This window comes from Phyllobates terribilis, unplaced genomic scaffold (assembly GCF_046119375.1).
Source record: "Phyllobates terribilis strain yellow unplaced genomic scaffold, ASM4611937v1 Scaffold_40__1_contigs__length_11209783, whole genome shotgun sequence".
Taxonomy (NCBI): domain Eukaryota; kingdom Metazoa; phylum Chordata; class Amphibia; order Anura; family Dendrobatidae; genus Phyllobates; species Phyllobates terribilis.
In genome coordinates, this window is record NW_027362800.1 from 8,596,501 (window position 1) to 8,611,435 (window position 14,935).

General features: G+C 47.9%; 7 non-coding genes and 5 pseudogenes across 7 annotated transcripts; all 12 read right to left on the reverse strand.

The window, feature by feature from the left end:
* Positions 1 to 1,051: 1,051 nt before the first annotated feature.
* On the reverse strand, positions 1,052 to 1,237 carry LOC141185880 (U2 spliceosomal RNA). The gene has a single exon (XR_012260477.1). It is a non-coding gene; the product is annotated as a U2 spliceosomal RNA (small nuclear RNA).
* Positions 1,238 to 2,026: 789 nt separating this feature from the next.
* Positions 2,027 to 2,118, reverse strand: LOC141186259 (U2 spliceosomal RNA; annotated as a pseudogene).
* A 1,119-nt stretch (positions 2,119 to 3,237) lies between these two features.
* Positions 3,238 to 3,423, reverse strand: LOC141186001 (U2 spliceosomal RNA). The gene has a single exon (XR_012260567.1). It is a non-coding gene; the product is annotated as a U2 spliceosomal RNA (small nuclear RNA).
* Positions 3,424 to 4,212: 789 nt separating this feature from the next.
* LOC141186261 (U2 spliceosomal RNA) lies at positions 4,213 to 4,304 on the reverse strand (annotated as a pseudogene).
* Positions 4,305 to 5,423: 1,119 nt separating this feature from the next.
* Positions 5,424 to 5,609, reverse strand: LOC141185881 (U2 spliceosomal RNA). The gene has a single exon (XR_012260478.1). It is a non-coding gene; the product is annotated as a U2 spliceosomal RNA (small nuclear RNA).
* Positions 5,610 to 7,609: 2,000 nt separating this feature from the next.
* Positions 7,610 to 7,795, reverse strand: LOC141185882 (U2 spliceosomal RNA). Its single transcript, XR_012260479.1, has one exon. It is a non-coding gene; the product is annotated as a U2 spliceosomal RNA (small nuclear RNA).
* A 789-nt stretch (positions 7,796 to 8,584) lies between these two features.
* On the reverse strand, positions 8,585 to 8,676 carry LOC141186262 (U2 spliceosomal RNA; annotated as a pseudogene).
* Positions 8,677 to 9,795: 1,119 nt separating this feature from the next.
* Positions 9,796 to 9,981, reverse strand: LOC141185885 (U2 spliceosomal RNA). Its single transcript, XR_012260481.1, has one exon. It is a non-coding gene; the product is annotated as a U2 spliceosomal RNA (small nuclear RNA).
* Positions 9,982 to 10,770: 789 nt separating this feature from the next.
* Positions 10,771 to 10,862, reverse strand: LOC141186263 (U2 spliceosomal RNA; annotated as a pseudogene).
* Positions 10,863 to 11,981: 1,119 nt separating this feature from the next.
* On the reverse strand, positions 11,982 to 12,167 carry LOC141185886 (U2 spliceosomal RNA). Its single transcript, XR_012260482.1, has one exon. It is a non-coding gene; the product is annotated as a U2 spliceosomal RNA (small nuclear RNA).
* A 789-nt stretch (positions 12,168 to 12,956) lies between these two features.
* On the reverse strand, positions 12,957 to 13,048 carry LOC141186264 (U2 spliceosomal RNA; annotated as a pseudogene).
* Positions 13,049 to 14,167: 1,119 nt separating this feature from the next.
* On the reverse strand, positions 14,168 to 14,358 carry LOC141189699 (U2 spliceosomal RNA). The gene has a single exon (XR_012263748.1). It is a non-coding gene; the product is annotated as a U2 spliceosomal RNA (small nuclear RNA).
* Positions 14,359 to 14,935: the final 577 nt, after the last annotated feature.

Below are 14,935 nucleotides of genomic sequence, written 5' to 3' on the forward strand. Positions count from 1 at the left end.
CCTGGACTCCCGTTAAGAAGACATGCTGTCAACCTCTAGATCCCTCACATGCCTGCACTTTTCGGCTTGCTGCTGCTGCAATCCACGCGTTTTAGATCTGCATAACTCCACCTCTTTTAGCACAGTACCCTCAACCCCCGGCTGTTCCCACCCGCCTCAACACCGTTGGAAGGGAGGAGAACCAATTAAGGCGGGGGGGGGTGGAACGAGCAGCTGTCTACCCTTAGCAGGAGGGTTGCTGATTAATTACCTCTCCTGCTGCTGCTGCTGCTGGCTGTCCAGCAGCAGACTGAAGGTGGCTGCTGCTGTGCGCAGGTATATAAAGGCTCAGAGCCTATTATGACACGCGCAGCCAGCGTTCCATTGCCACATTCCGTCTACTGCAGGCGGGATACCTGGATGGCTGAATGTCACTGAGAAGCTCACAGAGACCGCCATAAGCAACAGTTTAAAAGAATGCCACAGACTAATCAACCAAACTTTTTGGGTTGGTTTCTCTTTTATAGTCTGCAGGCATTAAATGAAAGAAGTCAGTGTTCCAGCAGAGGGAGACAACGTTTCAGAAAAGGCATTGTAGCAAACCAAAAAAGAAATTTTAAGCGCAGCAGAGTAACCAGCTCACATACCTGTTAGCTCAGGTGAGTTTAAAAGGCTGCTGTTGATAACAAGGGCATTTGCTAAATAGATGGTGTGTGTGCAACAATATACTGAAAGGTCAATTATATTGTGCAGCTTATCTCACCACCTGTAGTTATTTAGGTGAAAGCTCCAAAATGCTTGCCTAATATGTCTGTTTATCCAAAAGGAAGTATAGAGGGAGAGCTAGATAGATAGCATTGCATTACATTACATTACATGGCAATGCAATGCACAGTTGCTGAAGTTGAACCAAAATGAGCTTGTCATCTGGCTTCTGCAACTTTTAACATGAAAAATCCAATGAGGAGAAGAAAAGCAAAGCCAAAGAGTCCATCCCAAAATCCGACAAACAAGCAAAATGAACAAAAAGCATTGAATTCAATTCTTTCTGATTTTAGAAACTGCATTAAAGAAGGGGTGCACCGGTCCTGGAGATACTGCAATACCAGGTCAATGCGTGGAGTGGACAGAGCAAGCTCTTTTTCCATCTCCCTGTTCTAAAAATCCATTTAATATATGGTCCCCAGATAGGGGACGTATCAGATATTAAACTGATAAGAACAGATTTTTTTTTTTTTTATCGAAAGCCCGAATTCGTGTACAAAACCCGAGTGCGCTTAAAAAAGTGACAAGTGCCACAAAAAAAGTGCACTAGGATGCTGGTCTTCTTGAAACCCTCTCCAAAAGGAGAAGGGTCCCCCAAACCATTCCCCGTCCCTCCGAGCCAAAAGGCCACAGCGAGGAACAGGGACAAAAAGCCACCTCCAGCCGAAGCCAGAGGCGACCCAATCTTACCCCCAGCACCTGCCCGAGTTCTCACCCGAGCAAGGCACTGGGAGCCAAAGACTGTGCTCCCCTCCCGGAAGAGGGGAGCCAACAACGCTCTCCTCCCGAAAGAGGAGAGCCAGGGGGGTTCAGGGGGGAGCGGAACCTGATGGCCACACACTCCCCCCCTAGACCTGCCAAGAGAGGAACCCGTAAGGGAACCGCATCCCGACAAAATCCTAGTAGGACGTGACACACGTGAATAAGTGGACACACAGTGACAAAGAAATTAAATAAATAGTGAAGGTTTCACAGTATAATACTGCCCGGACCTTCGACCGGGAATTGAAAAATTCCCCATCCTAAGGCCAGAAGGCCCGGAATAAGGGTGTGTGCGAAGAAAGAAAATTTGAAGTGCTTGTGCAAATGTGCCATAAACTCAAGTGGGGTTCCCAATCCCAGTGAGTTAAGGCACCCCAGGGTCACCATTCCTGGGGCACTTCACACTTCGGGCTTTCGATCTTCCCCGGCCCAATGGCGTCGATCCTGGGGGGCCATGCTTTCCACCAGATGACTATATTAGCCACCTGGCGTACTAACAAGCGCCTAAACCCCAGTGTGCATAATGTATCAATCTACTAGGGCGGCCAACATCCAAAACCGCCTTTTCGAAAGATACTACACTTGATCTTAGCCAAAAGGCCGAGAAGCGATAACCAGAATTGGTTTCCGACTACGGTGCCACCCAAGGATTCTGAAAAGTCCATTTGTGGAGATGGCCACCTGGACTCCCGTTAAGAAGACATGCTGTCAACCTCTAGATCCCTCACATGCCTGCACTTTTCGGCTTGCTGCTGCTGCAATCCACGCGTTTTAGATCTGCATAACTCCACCTCTTTTAGCACAGTACCCTCAACCCCCGGCTGTTCCCACCCGCCTCAACACCGTTGGAAGGGAGGAGAACCAATTAAGGCGGGGGGGGGTGGAACGAGCAGCTGTCTACCCTTAGCAGGAGGGTTGCTGATTAATTACCTCTCCTGCTGCTGCTGCTGCTGGCTGTCCAGCAGCAGACTGAAGGTGGCTGCTGCTGTGCGCAGGTATATAAAGGCTCAGAGCCTATTATGACACGCGCAGCCAGCGTTCCATTGCCACATTCCGTCTACTGCAGGCGGGATACCTGGATGGCTGAATGTCACTGAGAAGCTCACAGAGACCGCCATAAGCAACAGTTTAAAAGAATGCCACAGACTAATCAACCAAACTTTTTGGGTTGGTTTCTCTTTTATAGTCTGCAGGCATTAAATGAAAGAAGTCAGTGTTCCAGCAGAGGGAGACAACGTTTCAGAAAAGGCATTGTAGCAAACCAAAAAAGAAATTTTAAGCGCAGCAGAGTAACCAGCTCACATACCTGTTAGCTCAGGTGAGTTTAAAAGGCTGCTGTTGATAACAAGGGCATTTGCTAAATAGATGGTGTGTGTGCAACAATATACTGAAAGGTCAATTATATTGTGCAGCTTATCTCACCACCTGTAGTTATTTAGGTGAAAGCTCCAAAATGCTTGCCTAATATGTCTGTTTATCCAAAAGGAAGTATAGAGGGAGAGCTAGATAGATAGCATTGCATTACATTACATTACATGGCAATGCAATGCACAGTTGCTGAAGTTGAACCAAAATGAGCTTGTCATCTGGCTTCTGCAACTTTTAACATGAAAAATCCAATGAGGAGAAGAAAAGCAAAGCCAAAGAGTCCATCCCAAAATCCGACAAACAAGCAAAATGAACAAAAAGCATTGAATTCAATTCTTTCTGATTTTAGAAACTGCATTAAAGAAGGGGTGCACCGGTCCTGGAGATACTGCAATACCAGGTCAATGCGTGGAGTGGACAGAGCAAGCTCTTTTTCCATCTCCCTGTTCTAAAAATCCATTTAATATATGGTCCCCAGATAGGGGACGTATCAGATATTAAACTGATGAGAACAGATTTTTTTTTTTTTTATCGAAAGCCCGAATTCGTGTACAAAACCCGAGTGCGCTTAAAAAAGTGACAAGTGCCACAAAAAAAGTGCACTAGGATGCTGGTCTTCTTGAAACCCTCTCCAAAAGGAGAAGGGTCCCCCAAACCATTCCCCGTCCCTCCGAGCCAAAAGGCCACAGCGAGGAACAGGGACAAAAAGCCACCTCCAGCCGAAGCCAGAGGAGACCCAATCTTACCCCCAGCACCTGCCCGAGTTCTCACCCGAGCAAGGCACTGGGAGCCAAAGACTGTGCTCCCCTCCCGGAAGAGGGGAGCCAACAACGCTCTCCTCCCGAAAGAGGAGAGCCAGGGGGGTTCAGGGGGGAGCGGAACCTGATGGCCACACACTCCCCCCCTAGACCTGCCAAGAGAGGAACCCGTAAGGGAACCGCATCCCGACAAAATCCTAGTAGGACGTGACACACGTGAATAAGTGGACACACAGTGACAAAGAAATTAAATAAATAGTGAAGGTTTCACAGTATAATACTGCCCGGACCTTCGACCGGGAATTGAAAAATTCCCCATCCTAAGGCCAGAAGGCCCGGAATAAGGGTGTGTGCGAAGAAAGAAAATTTGAAGTGCTTGTGCAAATGTGCCATAAACTCAAGTGGGGTTCCCAATCCCAGTGAGTTAAGGCACCCCAGGGTCACCATTCCTGGGGCACTTCACACTTCGGGCTTTCGATCTTCCCCGGCCCAATGGCGTCGATCCTGGGGGGCCATGCTTTCCACCAGATGACTATATTAGCCACCTGGCGTACTAACAAGCGCCTAAACCCCAGTGTGCATAATGTATCAATCTACTAGGGCGGCCAACATCCAAAACCGCCTTTTCGAAAGATACTACACTTGATCTTAGCCAAAAGGCCGAGAAGCGATAACCAGAATTGGTTTCCGACTACGGTGCCACCCAAGGATTCTGAAAAGTCCATTTGTGGAGATGGCCACCTGGACTCCCGTTAAGAAGACATGCTGTCAACCTCTAGATCCCTCACATGCCTGCACTTTTCGGCTTGCTGCTGCTGCAATCCACGCGTTTTAGATCTGCATAACTCCACCTCTTTTAGCACAGTACCCTCAACCCCCGGCTGTTCCCACCCGCCTCAACACCGTTGGAAGGGAGGAGAACCAATTAAGGCGGGGGGGGGTGGAACGAGCAGCTGTCTACCCTTAGCAGGAGGGTTGCTGATTAATTACCTCTCCTGCTGCTGCTGCTGCTGGCTGTCCAGCAGCAGACTGAAGGTGGCTGCTGCTGTGCGCAGGTATATAAAGGCTCAGAGCCTATTATGACACGCGCAGCCAGCGTTCCATTGCCACATTCCGTCTACTGCAGGCGGGATACCTGGATGGCTGAATGTCACTGAGAAGCTCACAGAGACCGCCATAAGCAACAGTTTAAAAGAATGCCACAGACTAATCAACCAAACTTTTTGGGTTGGTTTCTCTTTTATAGTCTGCAGGCATTAAATGAAAGAAGTCAGTGTTCCAGCAGAGGGAGACAACGTTTCAGAAAAGGCATTGTAGCAAACCAAAAAAGAAATTTTAAGCGCAGCAGAGTAACCAGCTCACATACCTGTTAGCTCAGGTGAGTTTAAAAGGCTGCTGTTGATAACAAGGGCATTTGCTAAATAGATGGTGTGTGTGCAACAATATACTGAAAGGTCAATTATATTGTGCAGCTTATCTCACCACCTGTAGTTATTTAGGTGAAAGCTCCAAAATGCTTGCCTAATATGTCTGTTTATCCAAAAGGAAGTATAGAGGGAGAGCTAGATAGATAGCATTGCATTACATTACATTACATGGCAATGCAATGCACAGTTGCTGAAGTTGAACCAAAATGAGCTTGTCATCTGGCTTCTGCAACTTTTAACATGAAAAATCCAATGAGGAGAAGAAAAGCAAAGCCAAAGAGTCCATCCCAAAATCCGACAAACAAGCAAAATGAACAAAAAGCATTGAATTCAATTCTTTCTGATTTTAGAAACTGCATTAAAGAAGGGGTGCACCGGTCCTGGAGATACTGCAATACCAGGTCAATGCGTGGAGTGGACAGAGCAAGCTCTTTTTCCATCTCCCTGTTCTAAAAATCCATTTAATATATGGTCCCCAGATAGGGGACGTATCAGATATTAAACTGATAAGAACAGATTTTTTTTTTTTTTATCGAAAGCCCGAATTCGTGTACAAAACCCGAGTGCGCTTAAAAAAGTGACAAGTGCCACAAAAAAAGTGCACTAGGATGCTGGTCTTCTTGAAACCCTCTCCAAAAGGAGAAGGGTCCCCCAAACCATTCCCCGTCCCTCCGAGCCAAAAGGCCACAGCGAGGAACAGGGACAAAAAGCCACCTCCAGCCGAAGCCAGAGGCGACCCAATCTTACCCCCAGCACCTGCCCGAGTTCTCACCCGAGCAAGGCACTGGGAGCCAAAGACTGTGCTCCCCTCCCGGAAGAGGGGAGCCAACAACGCTCTCCTCCCGAAAGAGGAGAGCCAGGGGGGTTCAGGGGGAAGCGGAACCTGATGGCCACACACTCCCCCCCTAGACCTGCCAAGAGAGGAACCCGTAAGGGAACCGCATCCCGACAAAATCCTAGTAGGACGTGACACACGTGAATAAGTGGACACACAGTGACAAAGAAATTAAATAAATAGTGAAGGTTTCACAGTATAATACTGCCCGGACCTTCGACCGGGAATTGAAAAATTCCCCATCCTAAGGCCAGAAGGCCTGGAATAAGGGTGTGTGCGAAGAAAGAAAATTTGAAGTGCTTGTGCAAATGTGCCATAAACTCAAGTGGGGTTCCCAATCCCAGTGAGTTAAGGCACCCCAGGGTCACCATTCCTGGGGCACTTCACACTTCGGGCTTTCGATCTTCCCCGGCCCAATGGCGTCGATCCTGGGGGGCCATGCTTTCCACCAGATGACTATATTAGCCACCTGGCGTACTAACAAGCGCCTAAACCCCAGTGTGCATAATGTATCAATCTACTAGGGCGGCCAACATCCAAAACCACCTTTTCGAAAGATACTACACTTGATCTTAGCCAAAATGCCGAGAAGCGATAACCAGAATTGGTTTCCGACTACGGTGCCACCCAAGGATTCTGAAAAGTCCATTTGTGGAGATGGCCACCTGGACTCCCGTTAAGAAGACATGCTGTCAACCTCTAGATCCCTCACATGCCTGCACTTTTCGGCTTGCTGCTGCTGCAATCCACGCGTTTTAGATCTGCATAACTCCACCTCTTTTAGCACAGTACCCTCAACCCCCGGCTGTTCCCACCCGCCTCAACACCGTTGGAAGGGAGGAGAACCAATTAAGGCGGGGGGGGGTGGAACGAGCAGCTGTCTACCCTTAGCAGGAGGGTTGCTGATTAATTACCTCTCCTGCTGCTGCTGCTGCTGGCTGTCCAGCAGCAGACTGAAGGTGGCTGCTGCTGTGCGCAGGTATATAAAGGCTCAGAGCCTATTATGACACGCGCAGCCAGCGTTCCATTGCCACATTCCGTCTACTGCAGGCGGGATACCTGGATGGCTGAATGTCACTGAGAAGCTCACAGAGACCGCCATAAGCAACAGTTTAAAAGAATGCCACAGACTAATCAACCAAACTTTTTGGGTTGGTTTCTCTTTTATAGTCTGCAGGCATTAAATGAAAGAAGTCAGTGTTCCAGCAGAGGGAGACAACGTTTCAGAAAAGGCATTGTAGCAAACCAAAAAAGAAATTTTAAGCGCAGCAGAGTAACCAGCTCACATAACTGTTAGCTCAGGTGAGTTTAAAAGGCTGCTGTTGATAACAAGGGCATTTGCTAAATAGATGGTGTGTGTGCAACAATATACTGAAAGGTCAATTATATTGTGCAGCTTATCTCACCACCTGTAGTTATTTAGGTGAAAGCTCCAAAATGCTTGCCTAATATGTCTGTTTATCCAAAAGGAAGTATAGAGGGAGAGCTAGATAGATAGCATTGCATTACATTACATTACATGGCAATGCAATGCACAGTTGCTGAAGTTGAACCAAAATGAGCTTGTCATCTGGCTTCTGCAACTTTTAACATGAAAAATCCAATGAGGAGAAGAAAAGCAAAGCCAAAGAGTCCATCCCAAAATCCGACAAACAAACAAAATGAACAAAAAGCATTGAATTCAATTCTTTCTGATTTTAGAAACTGCATTAAAGAAGGGGTGCACCGGTCCTGGAGATACTGCAATACCAGGTCAATGCGTGGAGTGGACAGAGCAAGCTCTTTTTCCATCTCCCTGTTCTAAAAATCCATTTAATATATGGTCCCCAGATAGGGGACGTATCAGATATTAAACTGATAAGAACAGATTTTTTTTTTTTTTATCGAAAGCCCGAATTCGTGTACAAAACCCGAGTGCGCTTAAAAAAGTGACAAGTGCCACAAAAAAAGTGCACTAGGATGCTGGTCTTCTTGAAACCCTCTCCAAAAGGAGAAGGGTCCCCCAAACCATTCCCCGTCCCTCCGAGCCAAAAGGCCACAGCGAGGAACAGGGACAAAAAGCCACCTCCAGCCGAAGCCAGAGGCGACCCAATCTTACCCCCAGCACCTGCCCGAGTTCTCACCCGAGCAAGGCACTGGGAGCCAAAGACTGTGCTCCCCTCCCGGAAGAGGGGAGCCAACAACGCTCTCCTCCCGAAAGAGGAGAGCCAGGGGGGTTCAGGGGGGAGCGGAACCTGATGGCCACACACTCCCCCCCTAGACCTGCCAAGAGAGGAACCCGTAAGGGAACCGCATCCCGACAAAATCCTAGTAGGACGTGACACACGTGAATAAGTGGACACACAGTGACAAAGAAATTAAATAAATAGTGAAGGTTTCACAGTATAATACTGCCCGGACCTTCGACCGGGAATTGAAAAATTCCCCATCCTAAGGCCAGAAGGCCCGGAATAAGGGTGTGTGCGAAGAAAGAAAATTTGAAGTGCTTGTGCAAATGTGCCATAAACTCAAGTGGGGTTCCCAATCCCAGTGAGTTAAGGCACCCCAGGGTCACCATTCCTGGGGCACTTCACACTTCGGGCTTTCGATCTTCCCCGGCCCAATGGCGTCGATCCTGGGGGGCCATGCTTTCCACCAGATGACTATATTAGCCACCTGGCGTACTAACAAGCGCCTAAACCCCAGTGTGCATAATGTATCAATCTACTAGGGCGGCCAACATCCAAAACCGCCTTTTCGAAAGATACTACACTTGATCTTAGCCAAAAGGCCGAGAAGCGATAACCAGAATTGGTTTCCGACTACGGTGCCACCCAAGGATTCTGAAAAGTCCATTTGTGGAGATGGCCACCTGGACTCCCGTTAAGAAGACATGCTGTCAACCTCTAGATCCCTCACATGCCTGCACTTTTCGGCTTGCTGCTGCTGCAATCCACGCGTTTTAGATCTGCATAACTCCACCTCTTTTAGCACAGTACCCTCAACCCCCGGCTGTTCCCACCCGCCTCAACACCGTTGGAAGGGAGGAGAACCAATTAAGGCGGGGGGGGGTGGAACGAGCAGCTGTCTACCCTTAGCAGGAGGGTTGCTGATTAATTACCTCTCCTGCTGCTGCTGCTGCTGGCTGTCCAGCAGCAGACTGAAGGTGGCTGCTGCTGTGCGCAGGTATATAAAGGCTCAGAGCCTATTATGACACGCGCAGCCAGCGTTCCATTGCCACATTCCGTCTACTGCAGGCGGGATACCTGGATGGCTGAATGTCACTGAGAAGCTCACAGAGACCGCCATAAGCAACAGTTTAAAAGAATGCCACAGACTAATCAACCAAACTTTTTGGGTTGGTTTCTCTTTTATAGTCTGCAGGCATTAAATGAAAGAAGTCAGTGTTCCAGCAGAGGGAGACAACGTTTCAGAAAAGGCATTGTAGCAAACCAAAAAAGAAATTTTAAGCGCAGCAGAGTAACCAGCTCACATACCTGTTAGCTCAGGTGAGTTTAAAAGGCTGCTGTTGATAACAAGGGCATTTGCTAAATAGATGGTGTGTGTGCAACAATATACTGAAAGGTCAATTATATTGTGCAGCTTATCTCACCACCTGTAGTTATTTAGGTGAAAGCTCCAAAATGCTTGCCTAATATGTCTGTTTATCCAAAAGGAAGTATAGAGGGAGAGCTAGATAGATAGCATTGCATTACATTACATTACATGGCAATGCAATGCACAGTTGCTGAAGTTGAACCAAAATGAGCTTGTCATCTGGCTTCTGCAACTTTTAACATGAAAAATCCAATGAGGAGAAGAAAAGCAAAGCCAAAGAGTCCATCCCAAAATCCGACAAACAAACAAAATGAACAAAAAGCATTGAATTCAATTCTTTCTGATTTTAGAAACTGCATTAAAGAAGGGGTGCACCGGTCCTGGAGATACTGCAATACCAGGTCAATGCGTGGAGTGGACAGAGCAAGCTCTTTTTCCATCTCCCTGTTCTAAAAATCCATTTAATATATGGTCCCCAGATAGGGGACGTATCAGATATTAAACTGATAAGAACAGATTTTTTTTTTTTTTATCGAAAGCCCGAATTCGTGTACAAAACCCGAGTGCGCTTAAAAAAGTGACAAGTGCCACAAAAAAAGTGCACTAGGATGCTGGTCTTCTTGAAACCCTCTCCAAAAGGAGAAGGGTCCCCCAAACCATTCCCCGTCCCTCCGAGCCAAAAGGCCACAGCGAGGAACAGGGACAAAAAGCCACCTCCAGCCGAAGCCAGAGGCGACCCAATCTTACCCCCAGCACCTGCCCGAGTTCTCACCCGAGCAAGGCACTGGGAGCCAAAGACTGTGCTCCCCTCCCGGAAGAGGGGAGCCAACAACGCTCTCCTCCCGAAAGAGGAGAGCCAGGGGGGTTCAGGGGGGAGCGGAACCTGATGGCCACACACTCCCCCCCTAGACCTGCCAAGAGAGGAACCCGTAAGGGAACCGCATCCCGACAAAATCCTAGTAGGACGTGACACACGTGAATAAGTGGACACACAGTGACAAAGAAATTAAATAAATAGTGAAGGTTTCACAGTATAATACTGCCCGGACCTTCGACCGGGAATTGAAAAATTCCCCATCCTAAGGCCAGAAGGCCCGGAATAAGGGTGTGTGCGAAGAAAGAAAATTTGAAGTGCTTGTGCAAATGTGCCATAAACTCAAGTGGGGTTCCCAATCCCAGTGAGTTAAGGCACCCCAGGGTCACCATTCCTGGGGCACTTCACACTTCGGGCTTTCGATCTTCCCCGGCCCAATGGCGTCGATCCTGGGGGGCCATGCTTTCCACCAGATGACTATATTAGCCACCTGGCGTACTAACAAGCGCCTAAACCCCAGTGTGCATAATGTATCAATCTACTAGGGCGGCCAACATCCAAAACCGCCTTTTCGAAAGATACTACACTTGATCTTAGCCAAAAGGCCGAGAAGCGATAACCAGAATTGGTTTCCGACTACGGTGCCACCCAAGGATTCTGAAAAGTCCATTTGTGGAGATGGCCACCTGGACTCCCGTTAAGAAGACATGCTGTCAACCTCTAGATCCCTCACATGCCTGCACTTTTCGGCTTGCTGCTGCTGCAATCCACGCGTTTTAGATCTGCATAACTCCACCTGTTTTAGCACAGTACCCTCAACCCCCGGCTGTTCCCACCCGCCTCAACACCGTTGGAAGGGAGGAGAACCAATTAAGGCGGGGGGGGGTGGAACGAGCAGCTGTCTACCCTTAGCAGGAGGGTTGCTGATTAATTACCTCTCCTGCTGCTGCTGCTGCTGGCTGTCCAGCAGCAGACTGAAGGTGGCTGCTGCTGTGCGCAGGTATATAAAGGCTCAGAGCCTATTATGACACGCGCAGCCAGCGTTCCATTGCCACATTCCGTCTACTGCAGGCGGGATACCTGGATGGCTGAATGTCACTGAGAAGCTCACAGAGACCGCCATAAGCAACAGTTTAAAAGAATGCCACAGACTAATCAACCAAACTTTTTGGGTTGGTTTCTCTTTTATAGTCTGCAGGCATTAAATGAAAGAAGTCAGTGTTCCAGCAGAGGGAGACAACGTTTCAGAAAAGGCATTGTAGCAAACCAAAAAAGAAATTTTAAGCGCAGCAGAGTAACCAGCTCACATAACTGTTAGCTCAGGTGAGTTTAAAAGGCTGCTGTTGATAACAAGGGCATTTGCTAAATAGATGGTGTGTGTGCAACAATATACTGAAAGGTCAATTATATTGTGCAGCTTATCTCACCACCTGTAGTTATTTAGGTGAAAGCTCCAAAATGCTTGCCTAATATGTCTGTTTATCCAAAAGGAAGTATAGAGGGAGAGCTAGATAGATAGCATTGCATTACATTACATTACATGGCAATGCAATGCACAGTTGCTGAAGTTGAACCAAAATGAGCTTGTCATCTGGCTTCTGCAACTTTTAACATGAAAAATCCAATGAGGAGAAGAAAAGCAAAGCCAAAGAGTCCATCCCAAAATCCGACAAACAAACAAAATGAACAAAAAGCATTGAATTCAATTCTTTCTGATTTTAGAAACTGCATTAAAGAAGGGGTGCACCGGTCCTGGAGATACTGCAATACCAGGTCAATGCGTGGAGTGGACAGAGCAAGCTCTTTTTCCATCTCCCTGTTCTAAAAATCCATTTAATATATGGTCCCCAGATAGGGGACGTATCAGATATTAAACTGATAAGAACAGATTTTTTTTTTTTTTATCGAAAGCCCGAATTCGTGTACAAAACCCGAGTGCGCTTAAAAAAGTGACAAGTGCCACAAAAAAAGTGCACTAGGATGCTGGTCTTCTTGAAACCCTCTCCAAAAGGAGAAGGGTCCCCCAAACCATTCCCCGTCCCTCCGAGCCAAAAGGCCACAGCGAGGAACAGGGACAAAAAGCCACCTCCAGCCGAAGCCAGAGGCGACCCAATCTTACCCCCAGCACCTGCCCGAGTTCTCACCCGAGCAAGGCACTGGGAGCCAAAGACTGTGCTCCCCTCCCGGAAGAGGGGAGCCAACAACGCTCTCCTCCCGAAAGAGGAGAGCCAGGGGGGTTCAGGGGGGAGCGGAACCTGATGGCCACACACTCCCCCCCTAGACCTGCCAAGAGAGGAACCCGTAAGGGAACCGCATCCCGACAAAATCCTAGTAGGACGTGACACACGTGAATAAGTGGACACACAGTGACAAAGAAATTAAATAAATAGTGAAGGTTTCACAGTATAATACTGCCCGGACCTTCGACCGGGAATTGAAAAATTCCCCATCCTAAGGCCAGAAGGCCCGGAATAAGGGTGTGTGCGAAGAAAGAAAATTTGAAGTGCTTGTGCAAATGTGCCATAAACTCAAGTGGGGTTCCCAATCCCAGTGAGTTAAGGCACCCCAGGGTCACCATTCCTGGGGCACTTCACACTTCGGGCTTTCGATCTTCCCCGGCCCAATGGCGTCGATCCTGGGGGGCCATGCTTTCCACCAGATGACTATATTAGCCACCTGGCGTACTAACAAGCGCCTAAACCCCAGTGTGCATAATGTATCAATCTACTAGGGCGGCCAACATCCAAAACCGCCTTTTCGAAAGATACTACACTTGATCTTAGCCAAAAGGCCGAGAAGCGATAACCAGAATTGGTTTCCGACTACGGTGCCACCCAAGGATTCTGAAAAGTCCATTTGTGGAGATGGCCACCTGGACTCCCGTTAAGAAGACATGCTGTCAACCTCTAGATCCCTCACATGCCTGCACTTTTCGGCTTGCTGCTGCTGCAATCCACGCGTTTTAGATCTGCATAACTCCACCTCTTTTAGCACAGTACCCTCAACCCCCGGCTGTTCCCACCCGCCTCAACACCGTTGGAAGGGAGGAGAACCAATTAAGGCGGGGGGGGGTGGAACGAGCAGCTGTCTACCCTTAGCAGGAGGGTTGCTGATTAATTACCTCTCCTGCTGCTGCTGCTGCTGGCTGTCCAGCAGCAGACTGAAGGTGGCTGCTGCTGTGCGCAGGTATATAAAGGCTCAGAGCCTATTATGACACGCGCAGCCAGCGTTCCATTGCCACATTCCGTCTACTGCAGGCGGGATACCTGGATGGCTGAATGTCACTGAGAAGCTCACAGAGACCGCCATAAGCAACAGTTTAAAAGAATGCCACAGACTAATCAACCAAACTTTTTGGGTTGGTTTCTCTTTTATAGTCTGCAGGCATTAAATGAAAGAAGTCAGTGTTCCAGCAGAGGGAGACAACGTTTCAGAAAAGGCATTGTAGCAAACCAAAAAAGAAATTTTAAGCGCAGCAGAGTAACCAGCTCACATACCTGTTAGCTCAGGTGAGTTTAAAAGGCTGCTGTTGATAACAAGGGCATTTGCTAAATAGATGGTGTGTGTGCAACAATATACTGAAAGGTCAATTATATTGTGCAGCTTATCTCACCACCTGTAGTTATTTAGGTGAAAGCTCCAAAATGCTTGCCTAATATGTCTGTTTATCCAAAAGGAAGTATAGAGGGAGAGCTAGATAGATAGCATTGCATTACATTACATTACATGGCAATGCAATGCACAGTTGCTGAAGTTGAACCAAAATGAGCTTGTCATCTGGCTTCTGCAACTTTTAACATGAAAAATCCAATGAGGAGAAGAAAAGCAAAGCCAAAGAGTCCATCCCAAAATCCGACAAACAAGCAAAATGAACAAAAAGCATTGAATTCAATTCTTTCTGATTTTAGAAACTGCATTAAAGAAGGGGTGCACCGGTCCTGGAGATACTGCAATACCAGGTCAATGCGTGGAGTGGACAGAGCAAGCTCTTTTTCCATCTCCCTGTTCTAAAAATCCATTTAATATATGGTCCCCAGATAGGGGACGTATCAGATATTAAACTGATAAGAACAGATACTACACTTGATCTTAGCCAAAAGGCCGAGAAGCGATAACCAGAATTGGTTTCCGACTACGGTGCCACCCAAGGATTCTGAAAAGTCCATTTGTGGAGATGGCCACCTGGACTCCCGTTAAGAAGACATGCTGTCAACCTCTAGATCCCTCACATGCCTGCACTTTTCGGCTTGCTGCTGCTGCAATCCACGCGTTTTAGATCTGCATAACTCCACCTCTTTTAGCACAGTACCCTCAACCCCCGGCTGTTCCCACCCGCCTCAACACCGTTGGAAGGGAGGAGAACCAATTAAGGCGGGGGGGGGGTGGAACGAGCAGCTGTCTACCCTTAGCAGGAGGGTTGCTGATTAATTACCTCTCCTGCTGCTGCTGCTGCTGGCTGTCCAGCAGCAGACTGAAGGTGGCTGCTGCTGTGCGCAGGTATATAAAGGCTCAGAGCCTATTATGACACGCGCAGCCAGCGTTCCATTGCCACATTCCGTCTACTGCAGGCGGGATACCTGGATGGCTGAATGTCACTGAGAAGCTCACAGAGACCGCCATAAGCAACAGTTTAAAAGAATGCCACAGACTAATCAACCAAACTTTTTGGGTTGGTTTCTCTTTTATAGTC